The sequence below is a fragment of the Arvicanthis niloticus genome, chromosome 13 (assembly GCF_011762505.2).
Source record: "Arvicanthis niloticus isolate mArvNil1 chromosome 13, mArvNil1.pat.X, whole genome shotgun sequence".
Taxonomy (NCBI): Eukaryota; Metazoa; Chordata; class Mammalia; order Rodentia; family Muridae; genus Arvicanthis; species Arvicanthis niloticus.
Window position 1 is genome coordinate 69857491 of NC_047670.1, and position 23711 is coordinate 69881201.

The window sequence follows — 23711 nt, forward strand, 5'->3', positions numbered from 1 at the left end:
TTAGATATGTTTTATTTATGTATGTATTTAATTTATGTGCATATGTGCTTGTCTACATGACTTTATGTTCACCACCTGTGTACAGGAACCTGAGAAGACCAGAAGAGGGCACTCAATCCCCAATAACTGGAGCTGCAGGTAATTATGAGCTGCCATGTGGGCTGTTGGATCCAAGTCCAGGTTATCAACAAGAGCAGTAAGTGCTCCTAACCCCTGAAACATCCCTCTGGCCCAAAACTACTTCTTTAAAATGTAAATACATTGTATATCAGCAGATTACAGAATTTAAAATTTATGTATTTAAAATACAATAAAGTGAACATCAAGAAAAATACACAAAAAGGCACACAGAATCAACAGATCTAAAATTGCATTTCAATAAACTTAATCAAAATAAACAGGAAGGTGACATGGAAGTTATATAGACAGCGCATCAAAACTGAGAACTTTATAGAACAGAATGGAGACTTGCTGACTGTGCACACAGCTTTCCTTGTTTGCAATCATAAAAGCGAAACACTTTGAGCAAGCACCAATCCTCAGCATTGGGTTGTCTCAGGCACTCTGAGGAGCATCACAAATGTCAGCTGCTAAGCTTGCCCTTTAGTTTTTAACGTGCTAGGCGGGGTTGGCAAGGATGCTATTCATAGGGGGTAGCATACATCAATGACTGTTTCATTAACACATAATATACAAACCAGTCTCTCTAGGTAATTTAATTTCCATCTGACATAAGGTAAGTGATGTTAAATTTTCAAATTTGTTCTTTAATCCCTATCAGTCAATAATTACAAAAATATCTCATGTCATGTTGTACCTCAATTTGCGTTGCATTTCAAATGTCGGAGGCGTTGCGGGAACTACTGCTTTTTAGGTGTGCATCTTTTAATGGAAAGAGAAATTGTAGACACACTTCAAACCTGTCGGGGACTCTGAGATGAGTCTTGTGGGTGTATAATGCCAAGATTATCAAGCACCTCACCCATATCCTGTTATAGTGTCATGGAAAATCTAAAGAAATTGATTTTCGAAGCTTCTCTCAATTTTGCTTATTATCAGAAGACACTGCACATCTTTTCCTTGCATCTATGTATCTAGATAATTGAATAAATCAAAGGTGTGTGTGTGTGTGTGTGTGTGTGTGTGTGTGTGTAAGCCTATACTGTCCAGTTCATGGCTTTCAAACACTGAGATAACACTGATTTATCTGGCAGAAAAACCAAGTCTCTGCTTTGGCTTAGTTGTGTATTCCAAAGGATTGTTGTGTTGGAGGCTTGTCCCTGGAGTGGCAGTGCTGAGCCTATGGCTCATAGTTAGGGCATTGGTGGCCATCTCCTGGTTCCCTATTTAGTTTACATGAAACTGTGTCATCAGAAAAAAAAAAAAAAAAAAAAAAAACCGGCAAACCTGAATGCAGAATCCCTCTTTGCCCTCCTGTCTTGCCTTGCTTTCCCTCTTGCGTGTGCATCAGCCATGATGACGTCTCCTACAGACCTTCACCACAGACCAAGCAAATGAGGCCACCTGGCCCCAGTCTTTCAGCCTCTGTGTCTGGGACGTGAATGGAGTGTGTTTCTTTGCACATTGTCCAGCCTGGGCCATTCTGTTGCAAATGAAAATGAACTAACATGGCTTCTTCCATGCTTCAAATATTCTAAACAGAACATGTCTTCTATACTCATAATTCAGCACACAAAGCACTCTTATGTGCAGTTCCCATACCCTTCATAGCATCACATAATAAAGACAGGAGTATAGGATGTAGCACATAAACTTGTATGTAACTTACAACTTTTACCACGTTATTGAGCAAACTGTTTCCTTGACTCACATTTTTCTCTAAAGGAGAACTCCTCTGTGGAGGAGTGTGTTTCCATCACTCTGACAAGCGCCATTCCAGACTGTTTGCCTAAGCTTGCAGGTGTGCCATTAGAGGACATTCCTATAAAAGTTAAGCTGCAAAGTACAGTAGCAGCCAGTGATCAAATGCTTGGAATCACAGCAGTGTATATGTACAGTGGGAATTTCTATGTATTCACAAACTAGTTCATTACAAGCGATTTGTAAACTGGTGTCATTTGGGGGAGCATTTGTCTACCAGAACTCAGGGGAGTAAACTTTTGCACATCTCTCCAGCCTTTCACCTCACAGAACCTCCCCTTGCTCTTCCATCCTCTCATGTATACACCTCCCCTCTCCTCCTTCATGCCCTCCACCTCACGTATTTCCATGTGTCCTCCTTACAAGCATGCATTTGATATGTGTCCTCTTCTTGAGTATGTTCTAGGGATACAGACCAGGTCCCCATTTGCTTATCAACAGATTCCCAATGCCACAAACATTAAAGGTGTCAGTATTCACTGAACTTTTCTTTGTTTACAGAGTCAGCCACAAAAAGGGCTTACATCTTTGCTTTAAAAATACAAAATAATATTTTCAGAGCCGTTGAATGGGAAAGGTGGAAAATGCTTCCTTTGATCAAACAGCCAGGCTCATTTTTAGTGAGTCTTTAGATCCTGGGCTTTTATTAGGAAGAGAAATAAAGGTATAAAAAGAAAGTGGAGAGAGATCAGGTAAGAAAGCAGAGAGAGACAAAAGAGACCAAGTTGAACTCAGAGTCCAAACGTGAGGTTTCTACACTGACCATTGGCCCTGTCTACAGTGGCCTTCCATTTGTATTTGCAGGTTTCCTCTCAGTCCATTCTGACCTGATGAACTTGCATCCAGCTCACATGGGTTCTGCCCCCCTGATGGACATTTTTTTCTCCCTCTCCCTCTCCCTCTCCCTCTCCCTCTCCCTCTCCCTCTCCCTCTCCCTCTCCCTCTCCCTCTCCCTCTCCCTCTCCCTCTCCCTCTCCCTCTCCCTCTCCCTCTCCCTCTCCCTCTCCCTCCCCCTCCCTCCCTCTCCCTCTCCCCTCCCTCTCCCCTCCCTCTCCCTCTCCCTCTCCCCCTCCCCCTCTCCCTCTCCCCCTCCCCCTCCATCTCTCTTTTCCCATCTTCCTCCTCTTCCCACCCCTTTCTCCCAGCATGGTGTGCTGACTCATTCAGTCTTCAGGCCTATACCCGTTTCTGTTGTGGCGCACACCACATCAGCGCTACCAAGTGGTTTCATCCTCTATTTCCCCTCTACCTCCATCATTCCTTCCACAAAGGCGGGATGCATTATTCTTGTTCCCACTACTGTAACAAAATACTTTAGGTTGTAATTACAAAAACAACAGAAATGTGTTGCTTACAGTTTGAGAAGATTGAAATTCTAAGATCAAAGACCAGTAAGTTTGGCATGAGATGGGGACTTACTCTCTGCTTTATAAAGCGTGCCTCCAAGGTTTGGTTAGATAACGGAAGAGAATGATGATCTTTCATAATGAAACCCATCTCATTCATGAGGGCTCTGCTGCCTTCGGATTTAACCATGTCCAACTGGTCATGCAAGTTACTATCATCATACTGAGTATTAGATATCAATGTATTCATTAGGAGGACACGCTTTCCAGACACAGCAGCTGGTGTGGACTTCAGTAGGTACTTTCTAGGACGTTGAATGAGCAGAGTTTTTATTTACCTTCCTGACCACGGGAGTCCACAGAGCAAGGATGGGGCAATGAACGGAGGATGGAGAAAAGCTAAAAAAGGATGACAATGTGGGGCGATGACTGGAAACAAGGCCAACTAGTAAAAGGAAGGGCAAAGTGCGAAGAAGGTAATGACAGAGGGATGGGAGAAAAGGTGCATATTTTAAAGACGAACACAAAACATCCCCCTGGTTATGTTTAAAACCATTGTAATATTCTATAATTTACTTTTCTGGCAACTGTTTGTTAAGCAGTATTTCATGTCATGCTTTGGTCTGAGAAGGCGAAGGCAAGGAACTGAGCAGGTGAGCATCAGTCAGAGCATGGTCAGGGCAAGAGCAGACACCATAGTCTCAAGGGAAAAGGGAAGGCCACCACCACCACCACGGGCAAGTCTGCTCCTTTGTCCTTTGCACCCACAGTCTTTCCCTGAGATGCCATCTTCAAAAGAGATTCCTCCACAGGATGACACATTCTGAGACCTGGAATACCTAGTGCAAGCAACTGTAGAAGGCATACCAGATTCAAAACTCTTCTAAATTTAAATTTACTAAATAGGTAAATAAAGTTTCATATATCATATACTATTTTCGCTTTACAAATTTTCTGCAGCATAGAAACAAATCCCATCCTGTCTAGTGCTACGCAGTGTGTGTGCTCTTTTCTGACCTTGTTAATTCATGATTTGCTGATGATTTGTGTTAAGTATGTAATGATCACATAGTGGCCTTAGGGATACAGCTATTTTAACCCACCAACCAGCATCAATATTTGTATTGCTGCCATTTCGGTAGAATATCAGAGTTGACATTTGAAGTCTTAGATTGGTTTATGAGTTTTAACATGGGTGATGTGATAGAAATCAATTTATTATTCGGAAACATATTTCAGTTATAGCTATTTACTGCTTACAAGTAAAATAAAATAAGCCCAGCTTTATATGTTTTTTTAAATGGAACTCAACTGCATTCTGGTTTCTAGCAAGCACTGTAACATGGTGCAGAAATGGAAACAGGCTGTATTGTGTGCTACATATTTAATTAACGGTTGGTATTACTCATTGTTTCCATAACTTGAAATCCAGTGAAAGTGAGGGGAGGTTTCAGTCCCTTCACACAAGAACCCCTATCTGTAAGCTGTTATATAGGTGACAAATCGTGACTAACCAACAGAAAGGAATGACCAACATGTGGTTAAAGGTGCAACTCTCCAGACAGGGAGTAGTAAAGGGTCATGTTTATCCTCAGATTTCGTACTGATACCAACTAAAGAAGACAGGAAAATGGAGAATGTAAAGAGATGCTGAAGAGAAATGTAGCCTTCTACAACCTTGCCCTGGGCACTTAGAGATCACAAGGAGTGTCACTCCAGCATAGCATTTACATCCTAGCATGAGTGAGTGTCATCTCAAGGGAAAAGGTAATCACATGATTACTGTATTGGTCCAGTTAAAATGAGCAAGGCAAAACCACATAAATTAAAAGAAATTCTAATGCATCAAGTTTATATGTATTTTAGCATTGCTTCACAATAGTTTATTTTTATTTATATAAGTAATTTATAATCATAATAATATGTACTACAAAATGTTTCTTCAGACAAATATAAATGTAGTTTGTCTTAAGTCTTCACTATAAACTATTCCATGAAACTCAAACCCTGAAGGCAGAGCCTGGAGCTCTTCTTGACCCTGTTTCCCTTACGTGTTGCTGCTCTTCATTTTCTGTGGTTCACACTATAAAATCTCATTCACCAGCTCCCCCCAAATCTGATGCTACCACCACCATCCCAGGACACAAACTTCCTCCTTGAGATTCACAGCTTTGAAGAATCATTCCACCTTTGCTCAGTGTCATTATATCATCAATACAAATACGGATGGAGTTTACTGTGTTACATTACCACCTAATCTGACTATGTTGGTAAACACTCATGTTTAGATTTTTTTCTGTCTTTTTATAGAGTGCTCTGGTCTGGTGGCTTGAGCTGGGAAAGTGAGGCATTTAGTGCTCTCTAAAACATGCAAAATTCCAGGGTTACATCTTCCTCAAAGTAGTTAGAATTGTGACCACTCAGTAAGGTGGGAATAGGGGCCACCAGGACAGGTATATGTTTGGCTAAACTTGAAGACAAATAGATCTCAGTTGTTAAAGGCTGCAGGCTGTGCCAGTTTGGAAAACATCTTAGTGGTTGCTAAAATACATAAGCTTATGTAAGCATAAACTAAATAAACAGCAAAGCTTGCAAAAAGAAAAAATACATGTTATAGTTCAAAATATCCAGCCAAGATTGGCTTTATAGGCTCCCTTTAATTAACGGGAGATTCCTAACATCCCCAATGCCTAGTTAAGTGACCTCTTGTTAATAAATAATGGAAAATAACAAAATTTGTAAAATTTAATCAAAATCTGCTAGCAATTATTAAAGATGCTTTATGAATGAGGTACACACAAGAGTATCTTCCCAAAGGCTCACACCCCAAAGGAAGGTGTGGCTAATCGATGAGATGCATCTGTGTACGTGAGGAAACTGCTGATGAAGCAATAACTAAAACACGATGTGCTGAGCACAGGGGACTGACAGAAATGGGAGGCTAGGGAAAGTCTCAGAAGAGGGAGGAATCTAGCCTGAGCTAGGCTTCAGAGGTAAAAACAACAACAACAACAAACCATTCCAGAAGGAGATGCAAACATTCCTCTCTATTGCAGAACGAAAGTCTCGTCAGTCCAGTCATACAAGGCAGGAAAGTATGAAATAAGTGTGGGAGTGAAGCTCTGACTTTTTTCAGAGACACACATTCCCTGCATGTGGTACTGGGTAACAGGACATCTTACTCAGTATCTGAAGTACTTGGGCATAGTCCCCCCATATCCTCCCTTTCTTATTCCTTCCTTCCCTCTGCATCCCACTTTTCCTTCTAGGCACTTTGATTTCTACTTTCATATCACATGCACACACACATTACTTTATTTCTATATAAAGTCTAGGTGCCACGAAGGAGAGAAAAAAAAAAAAATCCCGAGGCTGACTTAATTCACTCAGCACAATTATTTATTTCTAGTTGTATTCTGTTTCCTAAAAATATAACTATTCCTTATGACTAAAATATCCCATTATATGGACCAGCAAGATGGCTTAATGGGTAACAGTACTGGCCACCAAGCCTGATAATGAGTGTGTTTCCCCAAGACCCACACAGTAATAGAAAAAGAAAAAACAAATCCCAAAAGTTATCCTCTGACCTCCACACACATGCCCATATAAGTACATACATACATACATACGTACGTACGTACGTACGTACGTACATACATACACACACAACATACAGACACACGCAACTAAATAAATTTAATTTAAAATTTTACATGCATGCCACACTTGCTGTACCCATTCCTCTGTAATTGCCCATGTGAGTTAGTTCCATAACCGATCTACTGTGAACCAATGATGTGAAGCATCTCTGTGATGTGTATTGATTTGGCATCTTCTGGGCAAATACTCAGAAGGGATACTGCTAGGGCATGCAGATTACTTTCAGCTTTCTGAGGAACCTCCATACTGCCAGTGACTGGAGTAACACACTTCCCTCCAGTACTGTGGACATGCTCTCTTTGTCCACATAACCGACCGTGTTACTTGCCTTCCTGATGACTGACTGCCACTCTAGCTGGGATGAGATGGAACTTCAAAGTACATTGTGTTTATATGCAAATGAGGTTGAACATGTTTTTCATACACTCATTGACTGTGGTTCATCTTTTGAGAATGGTCTGCTTTAACTATTTCATTTACTGACTGGCTTGTTTGATTTGTTGTTGCTGCTGTTGCTTGGTCCTTTGTAGATTTTAGACACTATCTCCCTGTTAGAAGCTCTAGGTTGCCTCTTCACTCAACTATTTCCTTTGTTGAGAAACGCCTTTCTGATTTCACAAAGCCCCACTTGTTAGCTGTTGGAATTATTTCTCAAGCAACTGGAGTCCTAGTAAAAAGGCCTTTTTTTTTTTTTTTTTTTTCCTGTATCTTAGAGTTTTCCACATTTTCTCATGTGATGGTTTCAGAGTTTCAGGTCTTGCATTTAAGGTATTTGACTCGTTTGGAGTTGATTTTTGAAAAGGTAATAAGCAGATAGGGATCAAGATTCATTCTCTGACAATATCCAGTTTTCCAAGCACTATACATTGAGTAGGATGTTTGTTCTCCAAGGTGTGTTATCGGCATCTTTGTCAGAGGTCACATGGGTTTGTATACATAAGTTCCTCTATTCTGTTCCATTGATTGCTGTCCACTTTGAGTGACAGTATCACGCTGCTATATTGTTTTGACTCTAGTGTAATTTGAAATCTATGTATAGTGAGAACTCCAGCATGATTCTTTGGGATGGTCACACGGTTTCTGTCTTTGAATCCACTGATGTGCTAAATTACACTTATTAATTTGCATATGTTTGATGGACCATGAATGAATGAAGCCAACTTAGCTATGAATCTTTTCAATATCAAATTAAAGTTGCAAATATTTTACTGAATGCTTTTTCATCTACTTTTATCATAATAACTTAGAATTTTTTATTTTACTATTTCTTTATATGCTTTGGCATTGAGGTCAAATTTGCTTCATAGACAGCCTGGTAGCATCCTTTTCCTTTCAATTTACAGGACATTTTGAGGAACAATTGGTGCCAGTTCTAGAAAGATCTTGTTGAACTCAGTAGTGAATCCATATGAGAATAGAATTGTTTTAATTTAAAAATCTATTATTGCCTCAATCTTTTTATAGATCAGGATAAATTTTTATCTCATCTTTATTTAACGTGGGTAGGTTATTGCTTGCATCTAGAAATTGATCTACTCCTTCTTGATTTTCCAGTTTAACAAAATGGGTTTTTAAGGAGAGAGGTATTGTAATGATTCTCTGGATTTCATTAGGACCTGTTATGATGCCTCCTTTTAACCTAAATTTTACTAATTTTCTATTTCTTTTGGTTAGCTTGTCAAATAGCTCATAGATGCTCAAAAAATACTCTATTTTATTAGCTCTTTGCATTACTTTTTATTTACATTTTCTCCATTTATGCCTTTATATTATTTCTTTATGCCTTTCGACATCAGCTTAGACTTCTTATTTTTCCAAGACCTTTAAATGCACCATTAGTTTTTTACTTGACATCTCCATGATATTTAATGCAGGCATTTGTACCTATAAACATCCAAGTTAGGACTGTCTTCATTAGATACCACCGGATTTAACATTTTGTACTTTCATTTTCATTTGGTCCTAGGAACATTTTTATTTCCGTCTCAGTTTCTTCAACAATCCAGTCATCACTGACTTATGTTGTTTGATTTCCATGAATGTATATGTGTTCTCTCATTTCCCAGCTGCTGACTAATACTTTGATTCCATTGTGGCTGGACAGCAGACAAGAAATTATTTAAATGTTTTGGCATTCATAAAGACCTGTTTGATATCATGTTGTACAACATACATTAGAGAAATCTTCATGGGCTGCTGAGAAGAAAGTGTACTCTTCAGAGATTAGATGGAATAGTCTGTATATGTGTGCTTGGCCTATTTGATCTAAAATGTCATTTAACTGAGTTTCTATATATTTTCTATATTTATGTCTTGTCTACTGGTGATAATAGGATGTTGAAGTTCCCTTATTGGATTGGAGTTAATCTATCTCTTTCCATCAAATAGAACTCAGCTATAAAATTGGCACACTCATGTTCAGTGTGTGAGTGTGTTTATTTAGAAATGTTTCATTAATAAGCATAAATAGCCTTTATTCTATTGTAAACAGAGGAAGAGCATGGGCATCTACAAATGGATGGACTTTCAGGGTCAGTTTCAGTGAGACAGCTCAACTTTATTTGGGGTTAACAAGGGCTATCTAGATCTTGGACAGTGGGTAGGGAGTTCCAAGGTAAAAAAAATATATATATATATATATATATATATATATATATATATATATGTATATATATATGTATATATTATATATGTATATATACATATATGTATATATGTATATATACATATATGTATACATATACACACACACACACACACACACACATACAAATACATATACATGTTATTGGCTAGGGTAGAGGCCTGGGAATTCTTCATTTACATAAAGAGGAGTTCCAAGAATCTGCCAGGCAGCTTCTTATCAAGAGAGAGAAAGTGAACCTGCAATCTGGCCATAGGCAACATGATTTTTCCTCAGAGGTTTTGTGGGGTTACAGGCAGGAAGGGGTGATTGGTCATAATACAGTATTTAATTATCATAGGCAGGAAGGGCTGAATGGGACTTACATGCTAAATCATGCAGCGCTTGCAGGAAGCTCTATTCAGGGTCATCCTTTAGATAAGGTCAGGCACTGCACATATGCTTAGAGACATTTTCCAAATAAGATCAGACAGAAAAGAGGAAGCCCAGCTGAGAAAGGGAGTCCTCCATTGTGCACCAAGCTTAGAGAGCTTATCTGAACAGGGTGGACTGAAACCTTAATAGCAGAGTCTTCTAACAATATATTAGAACAATGACTCCTGCTTTTTTCAACTTCTGCTTGCCTAGAGTACTTTATCATCCTGAAGTTGTGTCTGTCTTAGATCTTAAGATCTGTTTTTTAGAGGCACCAAATGGATCTTGTTTTCGATACAATCTGCTACTCTGTGTCTTTTGATACAGAATTTGAAACTATTAATAATCAAACTTATGATTGAAAGGTGTGCAGGTAGTGTTTGGTGTTTTCTCATTCCTCATTTACTTATTTGTTGTTTGTGTGTATCTTTCTCTTTAATCCAAACAATTCCTAACAGTAGCTACTATAGAAATGATTTAGTAGTCACAAATTCATAGCTTGTTTTTTATTGTGAGAAAATTTTTCTTTCTCCTTCACTTGTGACAATTTTGTTGGGTATAAAATTGGGCTGACAATCATTGTTTTTTAGTGATGAAAATAAATCAATCTGAGCTGTCTTGGCTTTGAAATTTTCTGTTAAGAGATCATCTGTTTTAATGAGCTGGCATTTCATGTGACTTAGTGCTTCTCTCTAGAAGTTTTCAATATATTTTATTTGTTCTACATATTTAGTGATTTAACTATAACATGTCAACAGGAGCCTCTTTTCTAGTTGTGCACAAACTTGTAAACATCATTCTCAAATCTAGATAGACTTTATATTCTCTAAACTTCAGGACTTCAGAAGTTTTCTTCTATGATTTCTTTTGCTTTCCTTTTTCCTCTTTTTCTTTTACTGAAAATAAATTTTTCCATAAATATATTCTGACAGTGGTTCCCCTCTACCAGCTTCCCCCATATTCTTCCCACTTCCCTCCTATTCAAAATCTTTCTGTCTCTCTGTCTCTGTCTCTCTGTCTCTCTCTCTCTCTCTCTCTCTCTCTCTCTCTCTCTCTCTCTCTCTAAAATGTAGGCATCTGAAAAGTAGTAATAAAATAACATAAACAAGAACAAACAAACTGGAATAGGATAAGACAAACAAACAAGAAGAAGAAAAGAGCCAAATACAAAGCACAAGAAACACTTATAGACATAGGCACCGAGACACATATTTGCACACACAGAAATCTCATAAAAAACACAACATGAACCATAATACATATACATAAGATCTATAAGATAGAAAATTTTAAATTTGTTTTTAATCCCCTGATAAAGCATTATGATATAAAGAACCTCCAAAGTTGCCATTGAACTTCTTTTGTGTTGTATCTATACTGCTGAGTGTGGAGCCCGCCCTTAAGAGTGGTTTGTATACCTAAGAGGACGTTGTTGGAAAAAACTACTTTTTCCATTACAAGTAATTATCAGTTAGAGTATAGCTCCTGGGTTTAAGGATGGGGGCTTCTGTCCACTTTCTGTTTCAGCACTGGGACCCTATCTAGCCTAGACAGGCCCTGTGCATACTACCTCACTCTCCGTAATTTTATATGTGCAATAGTCCTATTATGTTTAGACGGCCCCTCCGGCTCTGACAACCTTTCTATCTCCTCTCTCACAGGTTTACCAGAGCCCTGAGGGAAGTAATTTGATAGAAACATCCAATTTAATATTGAGTGTTCCAAGGTCTCATTCTCTGCACATGGCCTGGCTGTGGGTCTCTGTGTGTGTTCCCATCTATGACAGGAGGAAGCTTCTCTGAAGATGCCTAAGTAAAACACTGATCTGTGAGTATAGCAGGATGCCATACAAACCATTTTATTTCTAGTATCTTTAGCCGAACAGTAGCATTTATTTTTCTTCTAGGTACCTGGCCTATTTATTCTCAGGTTTTTGGCCACCCGAGTAATGTTGGGGATGGAACCCATCCTATACAGAGGGCCTTAAATCCAGTCAGATATTGGTTGGCTACTCCCAAAAGCTTTGTGCCCTTCTTTCAATAGCATATCTTACAGACAGGCTGTCATTATACATCAAAAGATTTGTAGCCATGATGATGTTTACTGTTCTCCTCTAGCAGCCTATGAAGTAACTCCATGAACACTAACTAGTCCGTAAAAGTGAAGGTTCTAGGCTGGCACCAGCTCAACATCCCCATGTTCACTGAGTTGTGTCAGTGTTGTCTTCAACAACAGGACTTGATCATCTGTTGTTAAAGACCAACCAATAGCTTTGATAAAATCCCAGGTTGTTCTGGAGGTCCCATCTCCTTGATTAGATGTGATTCGTTTCCAGAACGGGAGGTGTCATTTGATGATGAGAGATAGTTAGAGCTCTGTCTCCTCCATTGTTTGGTAATTCCATTTAGATCTCCTTCATATGTGTACATATTTTAGAAAGATTCTACTATTTTATGTTTCCATATACCCCATCAAATAGCCCTTAGTTTCAGCTGTCCCTCTCTGTATTCCCTCCCTTATCCTTTTCAATCTTCCCATTTCGCTACCACCCCAGTCTATTCATACCTATCTATTACAGTTTTCCCTCCTGGGGAGATCCACCCATTTCCACTAGTTCCTTACTTTATGCCTGCTCTCTGGTTGTGTGGATGGCAGCCTACTTATTGAAGACCTAACAGCTGACATCTATGTGTAAGTGAATACATGCTATACTTGTGTTTGTAGGTCTGTGTTATTCCACTTGAGATATTTTTTCTGTCCATTTACCTGTAAATTTTGTGATCTCATTTTTAACAGCTAAATAATATTTCACCGTGTAAATGTACCATATATTCTTAACCTATTCATCCACTGATGAACATCTAGTCTGTTTTCAATTTCTGGCTCTTGTAGAAATAAGAAATAGGAATAGAGCAGCAGTGAACAGAGTTGAACAACTGTCTCTGTAGAAGAATGTAGAGTTCTTTATGCCTATGCCCAAGACTGATATAGCTGGAACTTGAGGCAGATATATCCCCAGCTTCCTGAGGAAGTGCCACAGTAGTTTCCCATAGTGGCTGTACACATTTGCACTTGAATGAGCAACGGATAAATGTTCCCCTCACTCCAGACTCTCACCAGCAATGGGCTGCCATTTGTTTTATTCGCCTTAGCCATTTTGCCCGGTGTAAGATTAAACGTCACAGTAGTTTTGACTCACATTGGTTTTTTTTTTTTTTTTCCGAGACAGGGTTTCGCTGTGTAGCCCTGGCTGTCCTGGAACTCACTCTGTAGACCAGGCTGGCCTCGAACTCAGAAATCCGCCTGCCTCTGCCTCCCAGGCGCCGGGATTAAAGGTGTGCAACACCACCGCCCGGCCTCACATTGTTCTGATGACTAAGAACACTGAATATTTCTTTAAGTGTTTCTTAGCCATTTAAGTTCCCTCTTTTGAGAATTCTCTATTCATATCTGTACCCTATTTTTAAACTTGAGTTGTTTTCTTAATCTCCAGCTTTTTTTAGTTCTTTAATATTTTAGCTATTATCCCTTTATCAAATATTTAAATAAAGATATTTATAGTTCAGATGTTAAAAATCTTTTCCAGTCCTATAGCTTGTTACTTCATTCAAATGATGGTGTCTTTTGCCATATTTTCATTTTTCATGTGTGGTCCATTGATTAATTACTGTTCTTAGTGCCTGTGCTCCCAGGGTTCTGCTCAGAAATTCTTATCATGTGCCAATGAGTTCAAGGCTATTTTTCACTTTTGCTTCTATCAGATTCAGTTTTTCTGGCCTTATACTGGGGTCTCTGACGCAGTTGGAATTGTGTTGTGTGCCAGATGGTAAGTATGGATATATAGATGGTAAGTATGGATATATAGATGGTAAGTATGGATATATAGATGGTAAGTATGGATCTATTTGCGTTCTTCTGCATGCAGCCGTCAAGTTTGACCAGCATCATTTATTCAAGATGCTGTCTCTCTTCGGGTGTCTATTTCTGGCTTCTGTTTCTGAAATCAGATGTCTGTGGGACTGTGGACTTATGTCTGGGTTTTCAATTTGATTCTATTGGTCAATGTGTCTGTTTCTGTGCTGTTTTTATAACTATAGCTCTGTAGTATGTTTTGACATAGGAGATAGTAAGGCCTCCAGCAGTTACTTTATTGCTCTGAATTATTTTACCCACCCTGGATTTTTTATTTTCCCATATAAAGTTGAGAGGTGTCCTTCAATTTCTATGAAGAACTATATTGGAATTTTTAATGAGGGCTGGATGGAATCTGTAAATAGCTTTTGGTAGGATTGCCATTTTTACTAAAACAATCCTGCCCATCTATGAGCATGGGAGGTCTCTCCAGTCTGTTTTCTACTTCGGTTTCTTTCTTCGGTGTTTTAAACTTTTTACCATACAATTCTTTCTCTTTATTGGGTGTAGTTTCCCCAAGATATTCTTGTTTTGAGGCTATTATGAAAGGTGTTATTTCCCTGGTTTCTTCCTCAGTGTACTTGTCATTTGAATATAGGAAGGTTACTGAGTTTCCCATATTGATTTTGTAGCATGCTGCTTTGCTGAATGCATTTATCAGCTGTAGGAGTTTTCTGCTGGAAATTTTAGGTTCACGCATGTATCATATCATCTGCAAGTAAAGATCCTCTGACTTCTTCCCTTTTTATTTGGTGGCCCCCTGATCCCCTTCAGCTTTCTTAACACTCTAGCTAAGACTTCAAATACTATATTGTATAGTTGTGGCAAATTTACTGAGAATGTTTTATATAATAGTAACATAGAATTCTTTCTCTTTGCTCATGATTTGTATACTTGGAGTTTTTAGTGACCCACACAGCTTATATATTATAGCCATATTCTCTTATTAATATATCAATGGTTTGCATCTTCCAATTCACTCTATATTGCCACCATGCCCTTACATTCTGTGTTTCCCTTAGTAATTCTAATGCTGAGGCTTTATGTGGAGGTTTCCATTTGGTTTCATATTTTTTTGTTTCTAGTATTTTAGATTGACTTTTTCAGTGGGTCTCATTTTTTAATTCTTTTTTCATATTCTGAGCTGGCTTCCTTATTTGATTCTGCTATCTGCTCAGGGCTGTTTTGTTTGAACTCATTCTAGAGCTTACTTATATCTTCTATAAGTTCTTTGAGGAAGCGTAAGCTCTTTCTTTAAAATTTTTAAGGATTTTATCTAATGTCCTCTCCTTGGAGGGATCCTGGTAGGATTAGCATTTTTGGAGGAGTGCTGTTGCTTTGGTTTCCATGATTTTTGTGCTTCTGCTTTGTGAGCCTCAGATTGCATTACTGGCTAGTCTTTTTTCCTTTCTTTATCTTTTCAATAACACTTAGGCTTTTAATTGAACTATTTGTAATGTTTAAAAAGGGCTAAGTTGTTGAAATATCATTTTCCCTACTAAATACTGAGTTAGACCCTCATTCCATATTTTTGGTGCATGGATTCACTCCCTAGTACTACCATGCAAGTGTGTGTACGTGTGTGTGCATGTGTCTACACACATGCATGTGTGTGTACCTTACAAGGTCATGCTCAATATTGTCTCATTTATATTTTTTCAAAAAGTGGTTCTAACTGTCTGTACTGGCTTCAGGTTAGGTTTGAACTGATATTAGCAGATATTACCAACATTTAAGTCATTTTAAATGTACATGGGAAAGTTAGTGTATTTAGCATCTGGTTAGTCAAATTGTACATGGGCCATTTCGTTAATGAGAAGTTTTTTAAATAAAAGGATCAATATCAAAGGTTGACAGAAATCTTATGAAACTGTGCAGGGACTCCAGCCACCTGACTCCGGCACAATGCATCCACTCTTACAAATGAATTCGGTTCTGTACTTTCAAGTAATGCTTTATGAACTCTGACAGTTTGTAATGAGCACAGGCTGTACTCCAGCAGGAGAATGAACATTAAACAATTGGCAAAAATGGGATCAAAGTTTACACAGTGACTTTTTTTTTTTCATTTAAAACACAATTCTGCTTTTACAACTATATTCTTTTATTCTGATAAACATTTGAGTCTAAAAAAACGTATGCCCACTATGAAAAAAATTTCAAGAGTCACCCCTTCAGAATCAACCACTTTGGAAATAAAGGAACACTGTTAGCACCGTATGCGTTGAGATTTTAGTTTCTGGTCTAAACAGAAAAGGAACATATCAGGGTAAAGCAAATGACTAATATTGGGTTGAAAAATTAAAAGTGGTGGAAACAAAAGTACATGCAGAGAGACAATAGGAACAATGGGTGGAGAGATGATGCCACTCTGGGCTAATGAGACTGTAAGAGAGGTAAGGAGCATGGCCCCATCACTGACTGTGGCTCCTGGGGTGGAAACAGCCTCCCAAGCCCTCAGTCCACAGTATTTGGGAAAACCTGGCAAATAGTGAAGTGAAAAGAAAAGAGGAAGGGAAAGGGAGAGAAGAAATGAAGAAGAGAACGAGAACAAGGAAGAGACTAGCAGGACAGAGCTAGCGGCTGAGCTGAGGCTGAACGTGGAGTGAGGCAGAGCACTAAGTGGAGGTCATTGGTGTCTTCCTTGCTGCTCCATCCAGCCTGGGTACCCGGCATCCTTTATAGGCTCTGGGATATTAGTCTATCTCCTGGGTGGCAAGGCCAGGTGACAGGTGCTGGTCTCATCAGTGGGAGATTCTTCGAGAGTTGGGCAGAAAATGCCAGTCACAGCCTGGGAAGGCCTTCCTTATGCCCACTGTGCCTTCCTAGAACCTATGTCTATATCCTCTGCAGATTCTTGCTCTAACCAGATTCTACCTTGCTGAAGAATGTGCTGTTCTAATTCAGAGTTTCTTTCCTACTATTGGAAGGTATCCTGCTGGCCATCTTCTGGGCTACAGCCCCATGATAGTCTGTGTTCCCAAGAGAGTGGTTCACAAAGGGAATGGGTCGGCCAAGCCACCACCTAAACAGGGCTCTCCCTAAAAAAAAGCATCACAAAAGTTTTTCTGATTCCTCTCCTCCTGCTGCAGTTGCCTGCAGCTTGTGTCTCCCCCTTCCCTCATTCTTTGCTCCTTTAAATGTCTACTTAAATGAGGGTCTGGAGAAATGGTTCAGCGGGTAAGAGCACTGGCTGCTCTTGCAGAGGACACAGGTTCACTTCCAGCACACACATGGTATTTCACAACTACCACAGCTCCAGATCCAGGGGATCCATCCTTATCTTCTGACCTCCATGGGCACTGCACCAAGTGTGTATGTGGTGTATATACATGCAGGTTAAGCACTTACACAACACACGTGCACACACACACACACACACACACACACACGCAATTAACCAATTAATTAATGGCTATTTCTGAAAGTACAGTGTTTATTTTCTATTTGTCTTAAGCAATATCTTAAGTCTCTTCACTAGGAGTTGGGGGTACTCCCCATACAATCTCAGACCCTCAAGCGTATTGACACTAAGTCCCTCTGAACTTCTCTGTTCTGCTCTGTGAAGTTTCCCATTTTAGTTTTCTATTGGAGCTAGAGATTGAAGCTGTTCCCAATTTTTCTGACATCTGTTATCCACCTTCCCCTGACACACCCCCTGGAAATCCTATCAGACCATGACTGTGTGTGGTTTGACATCTTACATCTACTTTACATAATTTTATCCTTCTTATAAAAAAATTAGGATGACAAAGGTTTTTAAGCACTGAAGTGAATCATTCAAAAAGAAACTCTTTTATGCAAGTAAAATCATCAATGTTACTGGCTGGCTTTCATTTTAAAACCCCATCTAAGCTGGGCATGGTGACACACCTCTAACCCTGCACTCCAGAGGCAGAGGAGGACCCTCTGTCCAGGTCAGACAGGGCTATATATAGAGATAGCCTCAGAAAATGAGACGTCCATTGTACAATGCTGGTGAAAGCAGGAGACTAAAAGGAAGTTGAGCTTCCCCTCTTTTAACAAGAGAGCACTAGGAGCAATCTCCTACTGAGGTTGGTAGAATAAGCAATAGGATTTGCAGATCGCTGTGCACAAAGCAAATTCTTTCCCTTAAATTGTTCAGGTTTGCTCTTGCACAATGAGACAGGAAGAAGAGTATTATCTTATATTCAAATTTAGCGTCTTCAAAGTATAGGCAAATGAGTATGCACTGCCAAGACCACTCAGAAAAATCTATTTAAATACCCTGGACTGTGCTTATAATTATAAAGAGAGAAAATGTAAGGAATTAATGAGGAAACACTCAGCTGAATATTCTGAGGACTTGAAAAATAAAAACCAAGCACAAAACACAACAAAAGCCGCAAGATGAAAAGACTGTGTGAGGAACAGCCCTACCAATGGCCTCCTGTGACCTGTAAGTCATAAAATGGCTGGAGACAGAAGATGCTGAGAATTAGAGTTGTGAATTATGTCAGTTAGCTCAGCCTGACTAATAACTCTTCAGACTGTACACACACTTAAAACCAAGTCATGGGTGTATAGAACAACCACCCTAGGCTGTTGTCAAATTTTAGTACACTAAGAGGAGTCAGAGAATCCACTCTCTGCTCTTGGCCCATGAGGAGTCATGAGCCCACGGGCAGCTGGACTCTAGGCTGGAATTCAGAACAGTCTGAGCACTTTAGTGAGACCCTATTACAGAATAAAAGGTGAAGAGAGTTGAAGATACAGCATGGAGTGCTTCCACCGTGTGTGTGAGACCCTAGCTGCAATACCAATGCAGGAAGACACAAACAAAACACAATATCCAGAGAAGTGACTTAAAGAAAAGAAGGGGGAGAGAGTCTTGAGTCTCTGTGATTGAAATGTTTTCTTTCTCCCCCCCCCACCTCCAAATTTTATAAAAACCTACTCTAGGAATGTTTTCACTAAATCAGCCCATTCTCTGGAGAAAATAAAAAAACAAAACAAGGCCACATTGACTTGATATTCAATGAAAGAAGCATCCGCCTTGGCAGCGAGGCACAGCCTCCGCTCTGATTATTTTCTGCACATGCTTTATAGAGAGCATTCAGGATATAGAATAATGGATAGCAGAGGAAAAACTAGAGTTGACTTCCGGTTTCTGCTTTTTATTTCCCTATTTCGAATTTCCAACAGAAAGTGTTTTCTCGGTTTATTTTCTGCTGTTACAACAGAATATCATAGGCCAGGTAATTTAGAAGAAAATAAATTCATTTTTCACTGTTATGGAGCCTGCAACTGCAAGAACCCAGTGCCAGCATTTAGTGATGGCTATACGCTGTGCCACAATAAGGAAGCAGGTCAGAGGAGCTCACAGAAGGTCCTGGAACCATCCTACCATCCTGCAGTCTAGATCTGTGTTGAGCAAACAGAAATGCCTGCTGGAGTCTTCCTCCCACTGCCTTGAATAGAATCCAGCTTTCTCCCATCCACGCTATTCCCAGTGAACACTTCCACGGACCCATCACTAGTGTTCTGTCCTAACAGGCTTCTCACTCCACATGGTCAGACAAAGTTGGGTTTCCTTTTAACTTTTGCCTGTTTCTATTTTGATTGCAAATCTATATTTAAGTCATATTCCCCTGTCTTGTCACTAAAGGTAGTTAAAAGTAGCCACCAAACCAAATATTTTATTGCTCAAATATTTTTTGCCAGAAATTATGGCTCACTATTCTTAAAATGGATCTTAACACAAATCCCTAGGATATAATTAGCTTTGTCACGTGACTTGGACCACTATTGATTTACTTTCTTTTTAAATTTATGTATTATTGTAGGTGTGTGCACCCATGAGGAGAAGCATGCATGCTAGAATGTGCTCATGAAGGTGAGATGACTTTATGAACTCAGCTCTCTCTCTCTCTCTCTCTCTCTCTCTCTCTCTCTCTCTCTCTCTCTCCTCTCTCAACCTCTCTTTCTCAATATCTCTCTCCCTCTCTCTCAATCTCAGTCTCTCTGTCTCTTTCTCAATCTCTCTCTCTCTGTGTGTTTCTGTGTGTTTCTCTCTCCTCTCTCAACTTCTCTCTCTCTCCCTCTCTCTCAATCTCAATCTGTCTCTCTCTCAATCTCTCTCTGTTTCTCTTTGTGTGTTTCTCTCTGTCTCTCTCTCTCTCTCTCTCTCTCTCTCTCTCTCTCTCTCTCTCTCTATCTCTCTCTCTTCCTCTACCTTTACATATGTTTTAGGGACCAAAATCTCATGGCCAGTCTTATGAAGCAAGCACTTTAACCACTGAGCTCTCCTGCCCACCATATTCCTCCTTCTTATACCGTGGTGATTGTTTCCATCTAAGGTCTCATTAGGAAGTTCCTGTTGTCCATACTCCATCTAACCTCCTCATCAGAGCCATTTCCGTGATCTCTAAAGAGTTACATGTTCCCTGTTCTGTTGTTACTCTGAGTCCTCGTGGGAATCACCCTAACACCACTTTCAGAACAATCCATGCCTCCCCTCACTGGGCCATCTTACAGGGACGACTAAAACTCATGGTGAGTCTTTGCAGGCACAGACAATTCAAATCATAGCCAGCAGGTTTCTGTTTTTAAAATATTACTTAAATATGTTTTTCTCTTTCGGCCTAGAATAATACCCTGAAAGGTTGGAGGCTGTCTTAGCTACTATTCTCTTGTTCTGATAAGGCACTCTGATCAAGGTAACTTATAGAGAAAGAGTTTATTGGGACTTACTGTTTCAGAGTTAGAGTCCATGACCATCATGGTGGAGAGAATGGCAGCAGGCAGGCATGGTGCTGAAGTGATAGCTGAGAGCTCATATGTATTAATACCCAAATACAGTGGAGAGAGAGAGAGAGAGAGAGAGAGAGAGAGAGAGAGAGAGAGAGAGAGAGAGAGAGATTGCAATAGTATGGGTTTTTAAAGCCTCAAAATCTACTCACAGTGACATATCTTTTCCAACAAGGCTGCACTTCATCAGAGCCACACCCCCTAATCCTTCCCAAACAGTTCCACCAGCTAGAGCCCAAATATTCATATGTAATCCTGCAGGGGCCATTCCTATTCAAACTACTACAAAGACCAAAGTAGGATTCAACATTGTTTCAAATTCAAAATTGTTATTAGTTTATTAAAGAAATTTCAAGCATCTTATGCCACTAAAAGTACAAGTGTTGATACACTTTAAATAATTAGCCTGATTTTTAAGTTATAGTCATTTGAATTTTCAAACAACCATAATTTTAATACAAATCATATCATTTTATTTATTTTTATTATATTTTATTTAAAAATGATATGATTTGTATTAAAATTATGGTTGTTTGAAAATTCAAATGACTATAACTTAAAATGGCCAAAACAAGTTGAAGGGCCTATATTTTGAGAATTAAAAATAGGAGGTCTTCTTAGTAACATTTTGTAATAATGATGTTCAAAGGTTTCTCCTACAAACCAATTCTAAGCACACCACCATTTCAGTGTCAGGTCTCTCTGATTATTTCTCTCTCTTTTTTTCAATTTACAAGTTTTTTTTTTTTAAGTTGGATATTCTATATGCACTTCAGATGCTATTCCCTTAACCTATTTCCTCCCTGCCCAGGAATCCCCCATCCCATCTCCCCTCCTTCTGCCTCTATGAGGATGTGCCCCCACCCAGCCCCTCACTCCTACCTCTCCACCCTCAAATTCGCCCACACTCGGCATCCAGCCTTCATGGGACCAAGGATCTCCTCTCCCACCTATGCCCAACAAGGCCATTCTCCCCTACATATACAGCTGGAGCCATGGGTCCCTCCCTGTGTACTCCCAGGCTAGTGGTTTAGACCCTGGGAGCTCTGGTTGGTTGGTATTGTTGCTCTCCTCATGGGGCCACAAACCCTTTCAGCTCCTTCAGCTCCTTCAGCTCCTTCTCTCTAACTCCTCCATTGGGAACCCCCTGATCAGTTTAATGGTTAGCTGTGAGCATCAGCCTCTGAATATGTCAGACTCTGGCAGACCTCTAAGGAGACAACCACATCAGGCTCCTGTCAGCATGCACTTCCTGACATCCACATCAGCATCTACCTTTGGTGACTGCACATGGGATGATACCCAGGTGGAATGGTCTACAGACGGCCCCTCCTTCAGTTTCTTTCCCACACATATAACAAGGACACATGCTCCACTATGTTCATGGCATCCTTATTTATAATAGCCAGAAGTTGGAAAGAACCCAGATTTTCTTCAACAGAGGAATGGATACAAAAAAATGTGGTACATCTACAATGGAGTATTACTCAGTTTTTAAAAACAATGAATTCGAGAAAATCTTAGGTAAATGGATGGAACTAGAAAATATCATCCTGAGTGAGGTAACTCAATCACAAAAGAACACACATGGTAATCACTTACTGATAATTGGATATTAGCCTCATCAGAGCCATTTCCGTGTTCTCTAAAGAGTTACACGTTCCCTGTTCTGTTGTTACTCTGAGTCCACATGGGAATCACCCTAACACCACTTTCAGAACAATCCATGCCTCTCCTCACCAGGCCATCTCACAGGGACGACTAAAACTCATGGTAAGCAAATATGATTATGTCTCTTATCACCCACGTTCAGTCACCTACAGTGTCCCTACTGCTCAGTAGACTCTGTGTACTTAGCCCTTTTGATCAGAGCCTCCTCAGTCAAAGCCAAATGGTTGCCTTTTCTTTTCTCCAGACTGTCTCAAAATAGCATCCAAAGGCCTGGTCCCTTAAAACCTATCTCCTGTCCTCGCAGCCTGCAGCTGGATACCATTTAACCCAAGGAAATCAGAGTTCCCATGGCTCCTTGGGCTTCCTGGCCTCCTCACTATGTCTACAGAAGGAGTACCAGGTGCTTGCTCCTCCTTCTGCCTCCAGTGTTCTCTCAGTGGGAGCCCAGACAGGCCATTTTGTCACTTCCTGTGGACTTCCTGTAAATATTATCAATAAACTTTGTAGTGAGCACTTCTTTCAAAAATTTGGGCTGCCCCATTGATATATTTATTAGAGGCCTTCCCAGTATTTTCCTACCTATCACCTAATATCCATATATATTCCTTTTTAGCCCAACGACTTTTCGGCCAAAGGAAATTTTCTTGAGAACAAGATTTTTCTCTTTTATTCTCTGATTTAATCTCAGAGCACAGACCAGTGCTGAGTACTTGGTAGTGACTCAGTAAAGATCCTGGGCATATCGCATGAAAGTATTTATAGAGTATTGGATATACACTCCAAGATCTGGAAAGTGGCCTGGGCTGGAGATATAATTGTATTGGTTATTGGTAAAGGTAGCACCAAAAGTAAAGACCATGGTCTTTTAATGAGGATATTTTCAAGATAACTCACTCTTTAAATATTTGTCTGAAATTTCTAACAGCAAAGCATTGCACTTTGTGAAAAAGCATAGTGATAAGATTGTGCGGCTTTTGCAAGCATTCAATTAGCAAAACTTACAACAAAGGAGCTTGCATAGTATGTAGCTGACTGCAGGAGACTGTGGGAATGGAATTATTTCTAGTTGCGATCGTTTTTGTCTCATGGTCAAGGTCATTCCATCATCTCAGCAAATGCAGGACATGTGTGTTGTCTCCGCCTGCTGTTCCCCATCTTATCTGAAACAACAACCTGGGAACACTAATAGGAACACGCCACGTGTTCTATCTCAAGAATCCCCACCTCCATTCTTCATCTTCTGTGACCATTTAATTGCTCTGGTGACTGGCAGGACACCGGGGAATTGAAAGTAATATACTTGGAAATAAGTGGAGATTACTATTCTCTCTCCAATAATGTAAGACTCACTCTCAAGTGTCTTAAGAAAAAAATAATTGCAGAGCCCAAGGTCAGACAACACTTTACTA